Consider the following 11,239-nt stretch of genomic DNA (forward strand, 5'->3'; position numbering starts at 1 on the left):
ATTCCTCCCAAGAATGATAGGATTTTGACAGCCTGATTTGCCTTGCAGGCATCCTCAAACCAGCTCATTTTCTCTTCCCTGGAATTTTTGAGTGGTTGGGTGGCATTTGATTATCATTGGCTGGCATGTCTGAGCTCTGGGGTTGAGCACGGAGATATTTTAAATTTAATAGGTTTAAGATGTCATTATTTCCATGCTGATGAATTTATACTTGTAACCAGAGAAACTTAGAGCATTTAATGAACTTATTTAGATATCATAGTGCAAGCTTTAAACCCAATCCCCAGTACAAAATTAAATCATGTTGGATAAAAACTAACACCCAGAAGCAAAAACCGAGCTTGGTAAATGAATGAATTTCAGAAGACAGAATAAATACAGACATAAGGCACCTAGGGGACAGATTTACTAAGAGTTTTTGCACTGTTTTCAATGGAGCTTGTAATAGCATAGAAGTATTAAATCTGATTTACTAGAAAGGATTTGTATAGTATTTCATTGCCTGCTTCCCGGTGCAGGCAGCCCCTTACCCATCTCTCCTGGCTTGCTCATAGGACCTCTGGACGCAGCCAAACATGAGATGGAGAAAGCTCCAGCTTTGCTGAGGAGCACACAACTGCTTGGTGATCCTAAAGGCTTAACAGTGTGATTCTAGGAAAACCAATTCCCATTCCAAATGGGTCAATACGAGGCAGCACCAGTTGGGAGATGGACGCTGCACCCTCCCTGCTGTGGTGGGGGTTTGGGTTTGCCAAGGTAGACTTGAAACCTCCTTCCCAGCTTCCTCCTGCCACAGCTTTTGAACGTCTTTTAAACCCTTTTAAACAGACTTCCAGAGTTCATGCAAAGCAAGTGTCCCTGTGCTAATAAAGGGAACTGGATGATCTGAAGGTCCTTTCCAAGCGTAACTATTGCATGATTCTGTGATCCAGTTTTCAGCATAAGAGTTGGTTGTGTCATGTGGGGTCATGCTTTTGAAAGACCTTAAGTGACCTTTTCTTTTTGAGACTCTTTAGAGAGCTCAGGTGAGGAGAAGCAGCTCTTGACTGATTCCTGAGGACCTCATTCAAGGTGTAAGTGCTGATGAGCTGCTCTAGTAGTGACTGTTATCAAATTCAGCATCCCTATGAAAAAGAACCCACCCTGCCACAGCTCTATTTCATTCTAAATTCAGCTGGAGAAGAATGAGGAAGCAGATTAAGAAGAAATTGGAAAGAAGAAAAGTTGCCTCAACACTACCTACAAGCAGAGATTGCTCATTTAATGCTTACCAGAAGTATGCAAATGCACCAGAAAGCAAGCCAGCAGGGCTGAAGGACTCAAAAGAATCACCAAAAAGCCTTAATGGGACTAGGCTTTCACAAGATTAATCTTCTAAGGACTGGAAACAGGTAGGAAACCAGGAATAGGAATAAAGCCCTATGTCAGTTTGTACTGTGGGCAGAAATTAGAGTAGGAATCCTGCAGGTACCTGCTAGACACTGGCAGCATATTCAGAAATGAGCTGGACACAAGAGGTGAGCAGTGAGATGGTGAAGGTTGCAGGTGACAGATTTGTCCAGGGAAGCCAGGCCCAAAGCAGAGGCTTTAGGATCTTAGAGAAGTGCGTGCCTGGGTGACAAGAATGAGCAGGTGAAACTCAGTGCTGATAAGTGCAAATTAATGCCCCTGTTAGGCCAGGTCTAACTGCATATAAAGAATGATGGGCTTTGAATTAGCAATTACCCTTAAGAAAGAAAATGCAGCTGTGTGGCTTCTCCCCTCCAAATGCTGGCACCATCCTCATGGCCCCAGGGAGGGGAGGATGGAGAAAGGCTCCAAGAATGAGGAGCATCGCTGTGCACATTCAATCCTCCATGAAGGTCTGGTTGCTCATTGCAGAAACAGGAGAATGTACGAGGACAACAGCAGATCTCATTATATGCAGGTACCAACCTCTGTGATAGGAAAGCTTGATGTATTTAGGGCTTTTGCTTGGAAAGAGCATGACTGAAGGGGAAAGGGTAGAGGTCTGCAGTATCCTGAGTGCTGTTGAGGTGGACAGGGGTGAGCATGGTTTGAATGCAAGAGGGAAGCAGGCTTGTTTATTTATTTATGGACTTATTTTGAAGGGCAATGCTTAGCTTAGGGTCTGTCCAGAGCTGGACAAGCAAGATGGTGAAAGGCCTCAAGGGTAAGGCTTAGGTGCAGTGGCTGAGATTGCTTGGTTTCTTCAGCTTGGAGAAGAGAAGGCTGAAGGGGGACTTCATTGCAGTCTGCTCCTTCCTCAAGGTGGGCAGTGGAGGGAGAGCTGCTGATCTCCTGTCTGGTGAGCAGTGGTAGGACACAAGGAAGTGGAATGAAGCTGCATCAGGGAGGTTCAGATTAGACATTAGGGTGGTTAACTGCAACAGGCTCCCCACAGCACCAAGCCTGTCAGAGTCCAAGGAGCAGGGAGCTGCACTTTCCAATCCTTATCCCTTCTAACTCAAGGTATTCTCTGATCCCATGATCAGCCACAAGTGGAACGGGTCACTGATTTTCCAGCAGACCAATTTCATGAGCCCCTTTCTGTTGGAAAATGCTGATTCCATCTGATCAGGATGCTCGGTGGGAACGTGTCAGTGCCATCAAAGCCGGCAGCAGAAGCCAGACATCTGCCTGGTCTCCTTGCCTGCTGCCCAGCTGGCTGGCTCCCTGGGACAGCTGCACCCCATGCTGCAGCCAGAGCCCATTTGGTCTTTCTTCACTTTGTCATTGTTCTATTTCTATTGCATTTTCCCCTCCATTTTCATCTTTAGATTTTATACCCCATGTACTTACAGCATTAGAAAATCCCCTGTTGCCTGTCAGAACATCAGGTGTCAAATCAAAGTGCAAGTCACTCTGTGAGAGTAATTTCTAATTTAAATGAGTTTCAAGCATACATCTTAATGTATAAAACCCCACAGATGTAAAGAACATGCACAGTAAAAAGTTTGGCTTGTTTTTATTTGTATATCATACCATGTATTAATATAAAGTCATATTTTATGCTGTATAGAGGTTCAGTCCCTGAAAACAAAATGATACTTTAAATCTCTTTCAATCTCCCTGGGCTGAATGGAAATGGGTTTTTTTCTAGGATGCAATTTTAGCATTCCAATTCCTGGGCAATTCAGCATTTTGCTGTGTTGGGCTGCTTTGTTTCACAGGTGTTTCCATAAAGCACAGGAATGATAGAATGGGTGTTCTCTCTGCTTAAATGGAAATACCTGTTCTCAGCCTGAATGGAGGCTAATGCATCACACAAAATGGGTGAGTCAGATTTCAGAGGCAGGTGGAAAATCAGCCTTATCTGGGGTAAAATGAGCAAGTAAACCCCCATCCCTAGGCAACGCATCACTGGAAACAGGAGCAGGATAAAGTACATAAAATACCCGTTGTTGTAATCCAAGATGGGAAGAAAGCAGAAGAAATGGGTAACTTAGTGAGCCGGGATCATTTCCAGCGTTTTTGTTTTGCCTGCATCAACTAACACCTACAACAGAGCAGAAATCTGCACCTGGATGGGTATTGCCTGTGCTCTGGATGAGGCTGTCACTGGCAGGAGGTGGTACAAGCTCTCATGAGATGAGCAGCCCTTGCTCATCACTAGGTAAGCAGCATCTTTGCAAGTCTCGGCAGGCTTGTTTTGGTTGGAAAGGCTTAAGTTGGGTCCATGCAGTAACATAAAATCAGATTAACAGTTAACCTGTGTACTTGCCACCTGGATCACCGGAGCCTCCCCCAGCCACTGAACAGACCAGCATTCCCGAGGTCAGAGCAGTGCTGGCAGGTTGGGATGCAGTGGGATGCCTGAAGGAGGTGCCAGCATTTGGGAGGGGATTCCGGGATATAGGGAGTTACTTATTATGCCTTCAGGTTCTTTTTCTTCTCCTTTTCCTCATCAGGGCACTGGAGGGAACAGGAACATTCTATCTCGTTTCCTAATTTTCCTGTCAGCTTCCTGGCTTTCAAAATGCTTGCAGCAGAAATCTATAAAATGAGGATGAGGGAAGGAACCTTAATACCACTGTAAATCTCCAAAATGGATGCAGAAACACAGTACTCAAATAGGAGTAAATAAAAGCAAGGAGAGATTCATTTCAGTTTTCCCTGTAAACCTCCTGGCAGCTTGGAATTATTCAGAAAACAACATTTAACTGAGAAAAAGGGAACCCTGTAAAATGGTAAAGATTATACTGTAAAGCTAAGCACCCTCCATAAATCAGAGCTGGGAACATTGCTAAGTTATAGGAACCTGCAGATGGCTGTCATTAAAGGGAAAGAGCCTCTGCTGGCTTGGCAGGCCACGCTGCCTCGTGGTGCGGAGCTACAAACTGAGCTGCTTGCATGGGGGAACCACAAAAGTGGTTTTAAAACGGGGATTTCGACCAGAAGCCACGACAGCTCTTCAGCAGGGCTCAGGCTTATTGCGAAACCACAGTGGTGATTTCAGCTCTGATTTAGTCTCATAAGCCTTCTGTGTTTAAAATAATGCGATGATAGTTTTATTGTTATTGCATGTCTGGGGTGAGAAGGGCAGGCATAGGGCAGGATGCTCCAGCACTGCTCTTGGTGTTACCTCCATCATAGAGAAGGATAACCCCTGCCTGTCCAAAGGGGTGAGGGCAGCTGGACCACGTAAGGTGCTGGAGGCCCTATCTCCCACCTGGGAATGTGCTGGGGCAGCTTCTTCCCTGCTCCAGGCGCATTTCTCTGTGCTCACATGAGGCATCGCTGGTTTTCCCCTTAGGGTTGAACTTGTCTGGGGCTTTGACTTGAGAAACAGCGGGGGAGATGCTCAAAACAAGCCTGCAGAGCTGAAAATAGCACACACCGGCTGCTGCTGCTTTCAAGATAAAGATGTCACCAGGTGAGCTCCTCTGGAATCCTATATTAAGCCTCACCATGTCGTAGCATCGAGACCCTTCAGCCCCCATGGGTTGGTGTCATCACTCTAAGCCGTGCATCGCAAGGTGTGCAGGGATGTCTGTGCCAGCACTCAGCCACGGGGTGCTGGGGAGAGCTGGGGGGGGACCCTTGGGCTGTGCTGGCTCCCTGCTTCCAGTCACTGCTTCCCAGAGGCACATCACATCATCACACAAGAACCTCCACGGAGACTTAATCCTAGATATTGCCCCAGTGCTCCCAGTGGTGGTGCTGTGCCAGGAGGTTCAGATGCAGGTCTGGCAAGGCAAATAACCCAGTGTGTAACAAAACCTCCACCAACATACCCTTGTTCTGAGGCTGGGAATGTTTTTCCCACTCAGCTGCACTTACCAGGGCTCATGGGCATTCAAGGCCACCATCTCTGACAAGGTCAAGAGCCTTTCCTGATGCAAAATGGCACAGAAGCTGATTTTAATCTCACCCCCTTGCTCTTCCATTTCTATTGTACCATCCTGACTTTCCTCCCTTCTCAGCATTTCTGCAAGAGCATCATTTACATGCCAGTGCTGGGCTCACTGCTCACCAGGCCAGCGGCTTTCCCAGGTGCTAACTCCAGGCTCCCTGTGATAGCTGTAGTCACAACACTTCCCAAACACGTGGCCAGAAGGAACTGGATCCCACAGTGTTTTCCTCCTTTGTCTCTGGGTGAACTCAAGAAATGCTCCCTGCATCTCTAACAACTGTGTTCAGCTCCTTGTCACAGCCCCCTTTTGTGCCTCAGTAAAAAAAGGCATCACCAGCAGATGCAGTTTCTTTTAGGGCTGGAATAGTGTTTATTTTACTGGAATTGTACTCCATTATCTGGTGGCAAAGAGACTCGGCAATTTATACTGGCAGCACAGAATGTACTGAGATTGGCAGTGGCTGGGCATTCACAGCTTGCTACCCAAGGCAACTGGGGCTGTTCAGCCTGGAGAAGACAAACTGTGTGGAGACCCCAGAGCAGCTTCCAGTGTGTGAATAGGGGCTACAAGGATGCTGGAGAGGGACTCTTCATCAGGGACTGTAGTGCCAGAACAAGGGGTGATGGGTTCAAACTGAAACAGGGCAAGCTCAGGTTGGATATAAGGAAGGTTGCCCAGAGAAAGTGGTAAATGCTCCATCCCTGGCAGTGTTCAAGACCAAATTGGACAGAGCCTAAGGTGACATGGTCTAGTGTGAGGTGGCCCTGCCATGGCAGGGGCTTGGAACTGGGTGATCTTAATGTCCAACCCAAACCATTCCCATGATTCTATGATCCTAAGGAAAGTTAGGAGCGTACTCATGTATCTCACTGCAGAGCAGCCATAGAAGAACTGTATGGTTGCTATCAATCAATCTTACATTAGTAACACTGTAAACATTTTTTAAGATGGTAAAAGATTCAATAAATCTGCTTTATTCTGCTTCATTGTAAGGTCCAGTTCTTCCTTTTCATCATGCAAACACCTTCCACGTAATGGAAGGGATATTGCCTTTGCTATTCACAAATCACACCTTGAGCTATTATTTGTAATTTTCAGTGCCTGCCTTCTTACGTGGTGTTCATAAAAAGAAATTAAAGTGATTTACAATAGTGAGAGATGGAACAAGCCTAAAAGGAGATGTGACTCATTAGACATTAACCTGTGGCTGCTGGAAGCAACCTGCATCACTCAGGAAGATGCGCTGTGATTTTCCAAAGCGGTCTAGAGGATGTAGATGTGTTTTTGCGGGGTTTCAGCACCAAATGCCTGTGTTTCATCTTAAAACACGAACCACCAGATCTGACTTTATCTTTTATAAGCCCAACCAAGAAAATCAGATTGAAGGGTCCCAAAACTCCGTTCTGACCTGCTGGTCTTCCTTATAATATTGCTCTAAAATGGTGTCCTTTAAATACTGTGTCACTGAGTTCTTCAAAAGTGAAAAAGATGTTTGTATTTGCATTTAAAGTGAGGAAATTATGCTTTGGTTGTAATTGACAGTGCTTCAAAACTATAAATATTAGTTATGGTTTGAGTGCTTAGATGCTGTAAAGAAAGGATTTGTTCCTAAAGAAAGACTTTGCTTTGGACGAACCAAAACTCCTCTTATCTGTCCTGTTAACAGGTATGAAGTGGGCTTCACTGAGCAAACGAAGAAGAAATAAGAAGGACAACCAAGGGTTTAGTTTAATAAGCAAGGAAATGGACGCCAGCAGATGCCGGTCCATCTCCTGGAGTCATGGATGGTGCTGGGAACAGGTGAGTGAGTTCCCGCCTGGCCATTTGGTTCGGTATCTCCTGCTGCTTGGTTTCCTCTTCCTGAGCACCCACAGATTTCCGCCAAACTGTTTAGTGCATCTCCCTAAGAAAGAAATCCAATTGCTTGTCAAGCAGCAGCACTTGCTTCTGTTCCCTCCGAGCAGACAGGGTCTGTAACGAATGACTTGCATACAGTAATTACAGTCTATTCCTTCCTCTCTTGCATTGATTATTCACATGTGGAAAGAAAGTTCTCTCCTGAATAACAGAAAAGATCTGAAGAGCCAAATATTGGATTTTCCCCCCCCTCTTCCCCCTCTCCTTTGTTTTCTGGGTACCATTTGCAGACATGGTATCCTGAAGAGATGAAACATCTATAACAAACCCCCCTGTCAGAGTGCTTGTAGTTTATGTTCATTTAAAGGACAATTTTGGGTCACCTCTTTGTATTTTAATAGTCAAAAATATTTTGCATAATAATTTAACTCCTCTCTGCTGCCTGTAATGACTATCTGCATTTTCTGATGGATGTTTCTATTTGTTTCCTGTGATTTACATGACCTGACATCTCATATAATGACCTTCCCAGCGCAAATACCATTTGTGATACTCTGCTCAGCGTTAATCTATCATTTGATGACCTTACAAGTGCTGGGGCCACGGATTCAATCAGCGAAATGTTTCAGGGTGTAATTAATTAATTTTCCCCCTTCCCACTCTGCAACTGTTCGCTTAAAATCTGACGAAAGTGATGCTTTTTCATAACACTTCTTCAATACATATGGTTTGTTTGTGTAATCAATCACGCTAAGTTGGGAAGTTCTTAGTATTCATGGCTTTGTCTTGCTTGAAACTTCCAAATGTTTGTTTTGCAGCCTAATTTAATAGTTTAATTAGGCAAACAACCAGCTACTGCACTCCTTAAAGTACACTCGGGTTGGGATTTAAAAACGCTGTTTTGCCTTTGCTAAAGCTGGGCTGGATCACACTGCACAGGCAGCAGAGCCGGGCTGGCCGTGAGTGGCACTGCTGAGCCACACCATGGCTTGGCACAAACCATGATGGATCTGTTGGCTCTCAGCTCTAGGCTTCTCATCGAACAAAGAAGAGTGTTTGTGGTCTTAGGGTTGAGCAGCCTTTGCTTGCAGCCACGTTGCTTAAAAGCTTGGGTAAATGTCAGAAGTGAAGGGTGTGGGTGACGGCTCTAGGATGGAATTCCCTATTCTGGGATTTTCGTCTTCACAGGAAAGACATTGGCTGCCATCCCCACCCTCGTCTATGTTACAAAGCGTCTGGCGTTGTATCTCTGCCTTTGACCTTATGCTGTGTTTTGTAGGTCTTTGTTAATAGAAGGAGGGGTAATTTTGTGTGTATGCAGCCATCTTTTCACCTAATAATGTGAATTGCTGTCTTACAGATGGCTCTGGACCCTTCCTCTGGGACTCTGCTAGGAGAATGCGATGTGGTCTTTGCCAGCAGCACTCAGGACTAAGCTGCTGAGGCAGCTTGGAAGGAGCAGAAAGCCCTCTTGGTTCAAAATGAATTCCCTGAGATGCTGTTGTTATGTTAACAAGTTTTGTTTTTATCCTATCAAGGTCTTGTGGAATCTTTCTATTGACCATTAAGGCAAAGCAGGAGAAAACATGCTGAAATTGAGCACTGAATGCTTAGGGATGGAAATCCTATAATGCTATGATTCAATTTCTCTTCAGGTAAATATGATGGTTTCTGCAATCCTGCTGCTTGGCTTACTGAAGCCAGGGGAATGACTCAGAGGGAACACAGAGATGTTGGGGAGGGGGAGGGAATAAAAATGGGGGGAATATTCCAAATCCACCTGATAAATTTGGCTTAGAAGAGGCACAGGGGTGTCTTTAAAAGACATCAGCTCTTCAGTGCAGGGCAGTAGGGTTTGGAAATAATGCTGGTGGCATCTCCCTGAGGTTGGTAGCTTTTGTAAAGGGCATCACACAACAGCAAAATCTCTTTAGAGTGAGGGGTTAAACCAGTGCTGGGAATGCACTAGATGAGACTTGGCTGCTAACCCAGTCCCTGCTTGCCTTGTGGACCAGGGTTATCCTGTGTGAGCGCGGCCTGCATAGGGAGAAAGCTTTGGGAAGAATGTCTGGTAGGGACAGAGGCTGGGAAGTGATTCCCGAACATGGCCTCAGTCAGTGCTCCCTGACTTGCTAGAAAGATCTCTTTCTCACAAATGATGTTTTCTTTCCACCGTTTTGAGCACACTGTGGGTAGTAAATCACAGCAACGCTTGGTTGGCATAATGGACTGATGTGAGGTGGTGTAGCAACATATTTTGCTCATAGACTGTAACCATTATTTTGATGGAAAACAGGCAGGGAATGCAGTGGTCTGATGTGCTTAGGGACAGCATCTCAGACCCATCCAACTCCACAGTGCAGCTCACGCCTATAAACGCACATGCAGAATTAAGGCTTCATGTGTAATTTCACTTGGAATTGGCTCTATCCAGCAAGAGGTATGGTCAATATTGGATATAAGACCTACAGCTCTGCCATACGGACTGTAGCCATTGCTACAGTGGGAGAATCACTGCTGCTGCACAGACTTCCTGCAGTGGTATTTGGGCTATGTAGGATCTGTGTTTTCTTTGAAATGTTAAAGATGAGGAAGGACCAGTCCCAGCTAAGAACTAATTGCTTGGAGCAAAAATGTCTCTATAGTGAGAGAGTATGGGAGTAGTTTCTGAAACTACAAAAGAGTCACTGTGCTTTTTCCTCTATCAGCAGACTTTAATGAAATTTTGAAGGGGGGAAAAAATTGCTTCTTGGCTTAAAGCATGAGCTGTGTTATTAATCTCTGCAAAGGAGTTTGATAATTGAAACGCCAGTGGAACGGCAGCTCTACTGACTCACATCATGTCACACCAGTATCTACCATGAGCATATATGAGGCTACATAATGCTATGATGTCATGACTGTGAGAGTTCCCAATAATGTAGGCAGGTTGAAAACTATGGCTTACATTCTTAGCTAAATTCAGTTCCTTTAAAATTGTTTTTTTTTGGCCATCCTTATGGTGTCTGGTTATCTGGTATGGCATGTGGCAAGCGGTCGTGAGATCCCACTTGCAGCACCGTGTGCAATTCTGATGTCCTCAACATAAGAAGGACATGGAGCTGTTGGAGCAAGTCCAGAGGAGGCCAAAAGGATGATCAGGGGCTGGAGCACCTCCCATATGGAGACAGGCTGAGAACATTGGGGCTGTTCAGCCTGGAGAAGTTCAGGTTGGAGGTAAGGCAGAAGCTCTTCCCTGTGAGGGTGCTGAGGCGCTGGCACAGGGTGCCCAGAGAAGCTGTGGCTGCCCCATCCCTGGCAGGTTATCCCATGAGGTCACACGCACTCCAGGGGTTGCCTTTGGTAAGTTATGGGCATGGCTTATGCTGCCTGTTGGTACAAAATCATCACCCTGCGCTGTCACTGTTATCAGTAGCTTGGAAAAGAAAAGCGATGCTAGTTCTTAGGCTGGCAGTGCCTGTGGACTGAGCTCAGTACTGCCCATTAGGGAAGTCGAGAGCGTTCCCCATGATGCTTTCCTCAACCTCTGGGCCAAACTGTGCATTTGAAAGGCAATTTCTTGGCCAGGTTAGCTTGGGGACTTCTCAGCCAAGCCAGAAGCTCAGCGTTTCCCAGCTCATCCCTGTCTCCATAGCTTATCCTGGGGTTTGTTCTTGTTTTGCTGGTTTTGCTCCTGTTTGTGCAGCCCTAGGGAAAGCAGGAACTGCTCAGGTCTGCTCTCTGGAATGCTGACATTCAATAGTAACTTTTATCCTGATTTCTCTACATTTTTCTCTTCTTGAGGTTTCAAAAGAACAGTGAAGAAAGAGACATAAATTACCAGTCTCAGCCTGGGCTTTTCTGTGTGATTAATATACACCAACATGCCTTCATTATCGCCCTGGTTTGTACCTACCTGTCAGGTATGTAAAGCAACGCCACTATCAGAAAATCTCATCTTCCTCTCCCCTTTGCTTGGAAGTAGGTGAATGTGCAAAGAAAAAGGACTGTGAGAAACAGGCTTTTAAACTAGTGATTTCCTTTCC

General features: G+C 45.5%; 1 long non-coding RNA gene across 1 annotated transcript; it reads left to right on the top strand.

Annotated features, from left to right (window-relative positions):
• Positions 1-1,669: 1,669 nt before the first annotated feature.
• LOC133265228 (uncharacterized) lies at positions 1,670-8,497 on the top strand. Its single transcript, XR_009741909.1, has 3 exons — positions 1,670-1,893; positions 4,757-4,876; positions 7,024-8,497. It is a non-coding gene; the product is annotated as an uncharacterized LOC133265228 (long non-coding RNA).
• Positions 8,498-11,239: the final 2,742 nt, after the last annotated feature.

The sequence above is a fragment of the Pezoporus flaviventris genome, unplaced genomic scaffold, assembly GCF_033815535.1.
Source record: "Pezoporus flaviventris isolate CSIRO_AGI_PZ_B2104156 unplaced genomic scaffold, CSIRO_AGI_Pfla_v1 ptg000005l, whole genome shotgun sequence".
Lineage (NCBI taxonomy): Eukaryota > Metazoa > Chordata > Aves > Psittaciformes > Psittacidae > Pezoporus > Pezoporus flaviventris.